The sequence below is a fragment of the Psammomys obesus genome, unplaced genomic scaffold (genome assembly GCF_907164565.1).
Source record: "Psammomys obesus unplaced genomic scaffold, mPsaObe1.curated_primary_1811, whole genome shotgun sequence".
Lineage (NCBI taxonomy): Eukaryota > Metazoa > Chordata > Mammalia > Rodentia > Muridae > Psammomys > Psammomys obesus.
Window position 1 is genome coordinate 27509604 of NW_026592118.1, and position 9224 is coordinate 27518827.

General features: G+C 38.0%; 1 pseudogene; it reads right to left on the reverse strand.

Moving 5' to 3' along the window:
* Positions 1 to 1350: 1350 nt before the first annotated feature.
* LOC129681027 (dnaJ homolog subfamily B member 6-like) lies at positions 1351 to 2050 on the reverse strand (annotated as a pseudogene).
* Between the last annotated feature and the right edge of the window lie 7174 nt (positions 2051 to 9224).

Genomic DNA, 9224 nt, shown 5'->3' on the forward strand with positions numbered 1-9224 from the left:
CTGCTCCCATAACTGACATGCAATCAAGAAAAAATACTTTCATTTACCATGAAAAAATTGAAAATTATGAACTAAAGCCATTGTGTTTTATGATAAATGATAAAAGAACAAGTGTGCAAAGCAAGCAAAGATATTTATACGCAAAATATTTAAATCAAGTAGGAAACAGTCACAATTCCAGTCATGGTTTTTTTTTTTTCCTAGAAATAATACTGTTTGTCTACTTTACGTTACTTTAACAGAATACATGAAGTATCTTATGGAGAACATTGTATGTGTTTGTTTGCTTGTTTAGCTGTTCAGGCTAACAGTCCAAGAATGAGCAATATCATATGCTTGCCATCTATTGAAAGGCACTGGCTGAATCATAATGTGACAGAGAAGCAGAAAGGGGAAATGGCCAGGGGCAGAAGATTCCAAGCATGGGGCAGGAGGGAGGGGAAGGAGGGGGTTACCTTCCTTTACAACCACTGGTGTGAGTCCAAACTCATTGCACTGGCTCAGCATCTCTACTAAGGGAGGATACACCTTCAATGACCTATTAACCTCCAATGGGGTTCAACTACTTAAAGGACCATCTTCCTTCAACACTGCCACACTGGGAGAGCTTCCAGCACATACGCCTTGGAGGATACACTCAACCCATATCAAAGCCATAACAGAACACACGACATACTACTGTTTCTTCTGCAAATCATCCTGTGTTCCCATTTGTTTTCAGCAAGTATCTCAGTTAGCCAGTTTTTAAATAGTTTTTTTTTCTTTTGTTTTTTTTAAGCAAATGACAAAAGACCCAAATTACCAGCTTTTTTTTTAAACCTACACTTACTTAACATTGCATATTTAAACAAACTGTCAGAACTGACAAAGTTGTCAGCATCCATGCACAACTAGAAACATCCTTAATTTATACTAAACCAGAAATGTATTACCATTAATGCAGCAATAGCTTTCATCACTAAGTACTGAAAATAAAATTGAGATATTTCTGTAGATAATCCATCTGGCAATGCTAACATCACGACAGGCTGCCACTACTCACTCACATTTCATCACAATGGGAAGGAGATCCAAGATGGTGTTAAAAAAAAAAATCTTGTCACAGGGCTCACCTCAGTTTAAACAAAAGTACATTTTGTTAACTTCGTTTGCATACAGAGATTACAATAATTGTAAAGGGGAAAAAAAGGTACTGTTTTATGGTCCCAACAATAAACTCCAAAGTCTATGACTAATAGGGGCTCTGATGACCTGTTTTATAAATACTTTAGATTAGATACAGTTATACAGAAAGTTGAGTTCATTTGAAATCTTCAAAAAGAAAAGTTCCTGTTATTCCTCAAATGGTGCTTATAGCCAGTGCTCCTTACCGTTTATTGTCAAGGACTTTAACTGCCCATCTTCTTTGATTTCTATTCTTTCTTGACCATTCTCCACATTATTTTTTTTTTTTGCCATTAACTATCTTAGCTGAAGCTGATATTGATTTGAAGTTGCCCGTTCCACTGCTGCCAAAGAAGTTGAAGAAAATGGAGTAAGACCTCCATGACCTATTGACCCAAAGGAAGTGAGGCCCTTATCAAAAGGAGGAAATTCTCCTCCAAAAGAAGGAAATCCACTGAAGGTGGAGAAAATAGAGCTGGTACCTCAGCTTCTAATTCCTCTGGGACCCGTTCAGTTCCCAAAAAAAAGTCATCAAGTGGGTCAAAAGAAAGCAAATGGAAATGGGTCCCTTCCTCCAAAAAATTCTCTGAAGACATCATCTGGGTTCTTCAATGTGAAGCCAAACTCAAACAGACTGTCTAAGTGACTTCCATGTCCTCCTCCACCACCACTTAATCCTTCTTTGCTGCATTTGTCATAGATGTCCCACTTTTTTGCATCACAACTCATTTACCTCAGCTACTTATTTGAATTTCCACTCAGCTGTTTCTTTATTTTTAGGACTTTCATCTTGGTTACATTTAAGTGCCTGTTTCCAACATGACTTTGTAATGTCCTTGGGTGAGACATGTCTCTGCACACCCAGACCTTTATAGTAAGCCACCATGTTTTAACAGTGTTGGGACACATCCCAGAAGGTGGCTGTAAGAGGGAAAGTTGGGAGACCAGTTTCCTCGTGGCTCTGGCTCAGCTACTGTGCTGCAGGCTGTGGTGGCATCCTTAAACAAATTTTTTTTAATAGCCCAAATGTCTACTAGCAACCCTGCTTGGATTGTGTTATAAAAACTCACTGACATACTCACAGGGCTTATAATTCTAAAAGGTTGCCTAAATGATCTGCTGTGTTCTATGCAGAGACTTCCTTACCTTCACCATTGAATAGAATTCAATTTCATTTTGATATTCAGGAACAAGCACCCCAGCTAGTAAATTTAATGTTTTTGGTTACTGGTTATGTTATAAATCAAGTGCTTTGGTGGCCATATTAACGTTCAGTCTGGTGGAATAATTTGTATGTCTCTAGTAGAAGCATTCTTTTATTTAAAACCAAGATGTGTAGGCCAAAAAAATGTATAAAATATTAGGAACAAATTCTTGTTAGCAGGTCACAAATGCTGAGTAGTATTTCCATTCCTATCCTTGGAGTCCTGGTCCTAGGATTCCTGAATATAGGAGTAATAGCATCACACGATGAAGACTAATTCAGTGGATAGTCAGCATTATAGAGAATTTAACCCAGTGTTTCAACATATTGTCACTTATATGTCATTTTAACTACAACTTTAAAATGTTGTGCCATTGGTCTATCAAACTAGCTTCATCTGGGTAGCAGGGGCCATGACATGACTGAATTCCATGAGCATTGTCTCACTGCGGTAGTTCTTTTCTTATGAAGAGAGATCTCTGTTCAGATTTAGTGCCTTGTATATTATGCAACATACAGCATTCTGTAAGTCTACAGATGGGAGTCTTGATAAAAAGGATGGTGTGCAGAAAACACAAGTACTGATCGAGGGTAAGTGCCTAATCTGATAAGGATAAAATATTTTTCTCTGTGTGATGAAACTGATCAAATATCATCAGTCTAACACAAGGCAGACAGCTTGCTGAACTGTCTGGAGCATGATGCTTTAGGAGATGTTTTTTGGATTGGTCTACGCTGCTAGCAGATTGCTTACTCAGTGTTAGCTGAATCTCTGTTGGATCAGATAGGATGAACTCCATGTTGCTAAGGCCCTGTACAACCTTCACCCCTGGTAACATAACAGCATAATTCATTAGCATACTAGGCAATACTAACATAGCTAAAAGTGGTAAGGGAAGAGAAGATGACTGGGCTCTACAAAAATGGTGATCCTCCACCTCCCCCTGAGCAGGGATCAGCCTTACCAGGCCACAGAAGATGACAAGGTAGCCACTCCTGATGAGATCTGACAGACTAGGATCAGAAGAAAGGAGAGGAAGACCTCACCTATTAGCAGACTTGGAGAAGAGGGAGGGACGGTGGGATTGGGAGGGGAGGAGGGAGGGATTTATGGGAGATGCAAAGTGAATAAAGTGTAATTAATAAAAATTAAAATAAAATTTTTTAAAAAATGGTGATCCTCTACAGAATTGGCATTAAGCTACCTGTCTGCTACAAGTACCACTTGATGAGCATTCATGCGAGACACAAATATATTTGTAGTTTTGCCCATCTAAATAGATCTAGACATAAATCTCTTCTTCCATGTCCCTTGTCACCAATTTTCAAACTAAATTTACTTCAAAGTTCCTGATTATCCAGCCAAATGATTTGCTATAGCTCATGAATTATTAGATGATCTCATATCTTATCATTTCTCTTTACAAACAAAGGGAGTGACCAGCATCCCTGTCTAAAGCTCTGCTCACTGGAAGACTTTTCTTACATGACTAAGCTTCTGCTGTTCACTTTGTGGTGGTACCTATATACCTTGCAGAATACTGTAAACTATCATCAAGCCCTCTTCTCCTACCACAGAGGGCCTCTGAAAGACTCTACCCAGCAGTGTATCAAAGCAGATCCTGGGACTCATAACCAAACTTTGGGCAGAGTACAGGGAATCTTAGGAAAGAAGGGGGAGTTAGTAATTCCTGGAGAGGACAGGAGCTCTGTCAACTACTTATGCAGCCATAGTGAACACTGGGGAAGAGAAGGCGATGCAGCCACCATGGAGACCATGGACCACTTTCTCCAGTAGCTCATCTGAATATTCAAGTCCTGCTCCAATGTGATCATGTGTGCACTGCTTGCAATTGATATTTCTGTTACTCATGCCAACGTTATGGTTTGGTGGGTCTCCTCACTGCTAAAAATGAAGATGTTGGCATCTTTAAATATAATTAGATTAGAGATTTCATTAGAATCCAATTCAGGAAACACAATCTTGGATTCCTTTGGAATCACTCTAAGTGTTCAAATCTCAAGATTAGTGAGAGAGCTCTGGAGAAATACAGCCAATTGTGAGTGTATGTGCTTGTGCTGTGTGTATATGTATGTGTATCTTGCTTTCTCTATGTGCAAACACTGACTCGCAACTACAGAGACTAAGGCTCCAGACAATTAGCCAGAAAGCTACAGACTGGAGAGTCAATAGCAATGTTTCCATCTGTTCAAGCTAGAGAACCAAGGCACCCAACGGGATATGCACTAGTTTGAGAGTTGTTTTGAGAGCTCAAAACAAAAGAAGAGTAATCTTCAGTCAAGTTGGAATAAAGGAAAAGTGAGCTCAAACGGCCAAGAAGAAGACATTTTTCTTATTTAAGAGTAAAACTTTGTGTTCTCTTCAAGTCTGTGGGTGGTTAGAGGAGGCTTACTCACTTTTAAGGTGTGTAATTACTTTACTCAATCAATTAATCTAACAGTTACTAATTTCCAGAGACACCTTCATAAATGCAAACAAAATATTTGACCAAATGGTCAGGTACTCTATGACCTACTCAAGCTGACAGACAGTCTTAACCACCAGGACACTTTAGGAAATGAGATTGAATCATTCTCACCAGAGCTGAAACTCTGAATGTGGCTGAGCAGTGATACTACATGAAGGACCCTTATGTTTCTGTGTATGTATTAGCAGATATTAAATAAAAGTTAGCACTGGTATTTTCTAGTTTGTAAAGGAAGAAGATATAGAAAGATGATGGGTTTGTAGGAGAAGAAAATACTGCTATTACTGTAGTATTTGAATTTAACAATTCAAATAATTGTTTAATTTGGGCATAGTAAAGAAGAGTGTTATATAAACCCAAGTTCAAAACCTGCCTACATTAGAAAAAGGAGTAAATATCTATCAAACAACCTCAAAAACTAAATGGCCACAAGAAACTACAAAAGGATATCTGTTTAACTGTCATCAGACAAACAATAATTTGCATTTTGTAAAGGCCTATTATTACCCATAGATGTGGGAAAGCCATTGTATCTTTATGTCAGGGTTTTATGCCATCCTTGATTTATCGAAAGGCTAATTCTTATTTACAGATATCTTTCTCATTACTCACTTTTTTTAATTTTACGGTTCTGAATGTTTTGTCTGCACGTATTTCTATACACCATGTACATGCCTGGTGCCCATGGGGCCAGGAAATGACTAGAACCTAAATAATTCAAATAAGACATGACGGAAGGTATGTGGCTCTAAATTTACTCTATACTGTTTAAAAGATAAAGTTTAGCATGTCCAGAAAATAGATTGTGTGTGCTTCATATTTCCCTGCCCACGGTGGGTGAGATTTGTGTTTCTGATCATTATCATGGGAGCACAGAAACAATCTCTAGCATCTTGGGAAGCCAGGTTTCACAGGGTGCATGATGTATGATGCGGCATCATGAGTAATGGTGTTACCAAAGTCAAATAAATGGCATCGGGAAACTGCAGAGGCAATGAGACCTAGAATGCTCCAAAGCAAACAGCCATGACACTGTGGACACATGCAGCCTCACTACCTGTTCTTCCCACTGGGATATGAAATTACCAAGGAACATTGCATTTTACCTGAAGAGGCAGTTTGAAAAATATTTGCCTAGTCTATTAGTCTCCTTGGGTCGCCATGGCAAAATATCACACTCTGTGTGTTGTCGTCAACTGAAGTTTATTTTTCCTAGTCTTGGAGGCTAGAGACCCAAAATCAAGGTCCTTGAAGGGTATAATCTTTCTAAAGCCCCTCTGCTTGTTTTTCAGGTTCCTAGCTTCTCTAGCTGTTTCCTCGTGTGGTCTTTTATATTTCTCTCTGCCTGTACAGGCGTCGCATGGCTCTTCCCTTAATAAAAGACAAGAGTCATAATGGATTAGGACACTACTCAGATAACACTTTAAAATTAATCATATCTTACAAGCCGGTCTTCAATGACAGCCATACTGGAAGTTAGGGCTTCAGCATGAATTTAGAGATAATACAATTCAATCCATATTTATGACTAAAACATTTTTTTCAAAAGAATTACAAGAAAATGAAGGGAAGGATAAAGAGAAAGTTCCTTTTGGAAGTTTCTTAAGAGTTTTCAATAAGTGTTCAGTATACCTTAAACATTTTTAATCAAGTAAGAAAAGCATACATTGTCACATGAGACCACATATAAAAAGAAAAACACTGCATAGGGTTCTTGTAAGCAACTTAACTCTCTATACAGGTTGTTTGTGATATTAGTTAATATACTCCTGAGTCACTTTATCACTTCATCTTGAAAAAAGTCCATTCAACAAGAAATTTGTAGGCTACAAGAAGATTGGCTTGATTAGGAATTTCATAAAGTTGTCATCTGTTTGAAAAGGTTTACATTAAGGCTGACCTTCAGATTTCTGATTTGTCAGACTACTTATTCACTGAATATTTTTTTTCCTGATAAAAACATTCTCTTCCAAGTTATTTATGGAAAGTACATTAATAATTACTATCAAACCATAAGTGAGCAAAAGCAAAATGTAACAAAGGCATTTGTATCAGATTTCCACTACTATTATAAAATGCGGCTGAAAATAATTTAGAGGGGAAAATTTTATGTTGGCTTATGCTTTCAGTGTTCAGAGTCCACCACTGATCAGTTCCATTGGGTTGTGGCCTGTGGTGAAGCAAGTGTCATTGCAGAGGGAATAATTGACAAAGAAGGCAGCCCAACCCATGGCAACCAAAAAGCAAAACACACTCAAGGAATGGGTCAAGACGCCAATATCATTTTTAAGAAAATGAATGATCTACTTTTCTAAGTAGGCCTTGCCTTCTAAAAATCAATAGGATCATAGCCTGGCAACTAATCCTTCAGCACATGACATTTGGGGACATTTTGCATCTAGGCCATAAAAACATTACGGCCTCATGGGTATCTGATCCAAAGCAGACATGAAGCGCTTTACCACGAGTGTTGAAAGTCATGTTGACCATGATCCTTAGAGCGGATAAATGCTTTATAGTTTAGAAAAAAGAAAACATATTTTTATTGAAATAATTTTTTAGTTATTTATCAGAAGCAATCATATACAGTGAGACATACTGAACAGGTCAGTAGGCTAAGACTTATGATCAGAACATATAGTTATGTTTGCATTTTCAAATAAATAAATGAAAGTTCAAATGTGGGCCACTCCTATAATTTACTGCAGGCCACTGAAAACATATGCTGAAGACTGGATCTATAAAATAGATTGTGTTCCAGCTATGTTTCCATGGATACCTGTCATTTCTAGCCCTCTGCTCCTAGAAAGAACAAATGTTATGAGTACTATACTTTTTATCTTTTAACTAATTATTATTTTAAATAATTAAAATATATGATAATTAATTTCATCTATACAATGTGTAAAAATCTCTTAGCTAGACTTTCTCCTTAAGACTCCTTTTAAAATTCTTTACTATATACCAATATACATGGTCATTAAATACGATGCAATGTCTTCTCTTTTTTTCTCCTTTCTTTTATCCTTTTCAAGCTTTTCCTTCTCATTTGTTAAGACAGGGTGTCACCTATTCCAGGTTTGCCTCAACATGCTATGTAGCTGAGGATGACCTTGAATTTCTCCTATTTGATTAATATTTAGACTTATTTACTTATTTTGTGTGAGTGTTTTATCTACATGTAGGTATATGTACCATGTATGTACTTTGTGCCTGTAAAGATCAGAAAAAGGGATTGGGTACCTTGGAACAGGAGTTACAGGTGGTTGTAAGCCACCATGTGGATACTATTAACTGAACCCAGAGCCTGTGCAAGAGTAATGAGTGCTCTTAACTGCTGAGTCATCTCTCCAGACAAATCTTGAATTTCTGATTCTTCTGATTCCTGTACTGGAATTATAGGTATATGCCATCATGCCCAATTTATATATCTGTGTGAGTTGGGGTTCACTAGTGAAACCAATCCAATAGAAACACAGAGACATGTGTAGGTAGGCTGCATGTAGGTAGATAGCTGAACTTTAGGAGATGAGGCCTCGCTGAAAGAAGTGCTTCCCTGGGGGCAATACCATGAGGCTTCTCATGTGACCTGGTTCTCATCTGACATTTTTGCTTCATGGTCTGCCATGATGTGAGCAAGCTGCCGCCACTGCAGAGCTACCCGCTGCCTTGCATCTATAGAAAGGTTCTGCCACACAAATGGAGGAGACACTACTTGTAGCTAACTGACCCATATGCTCGTGAGACCTGAGACACGACAACTTCTATAGCCAGCCAGCTGGAGAACCAGGGCAATCACTGAGGTAGCTCGACCTGAGTCCAACGGGCTGAGATTCCAAAAAAGCTAAAGTCTAGATCTAGTCTGAAGAAAGGGAAAGAGCGAACACTCTACTCAAGCTGCCCTATGAGCTTCTTCGCACTCAGGCTCTGGGTGTAATTCCGAACTGCAGTTCATTAGATGAGGCTCACATCTCATCTAATTGGAACAGTATAAAAAGCATGATCAACTCGGAAGTCACAGAGACGTGCTTCTAAGAAAAAAAAAATGGAAAAGCAAAGCATTTAAATTTTACATTCAACAACAATTTATTTTTGCAGTAAAGTTAGCTGACGAAAGAGGGGCTATATTGAGGGAACAAAACAAACAAACTCTCTGGCAATTCCTTGTCTATAAGGAATCAAGGCCAAGAACAGCTCAGAATGCTATGACTTTTCAAAAATACACGAGTAAATAATCTAGCTAAGACCACTATGTCACTTTTGGAACAATCCAAGGCCTAGAAAGTCCTTCAACTTAAGCCCAATCATGATCTATCAAGAAGATAAATTTAAAATTTTTTATCATTAAGTCATATTATATTCTTAAA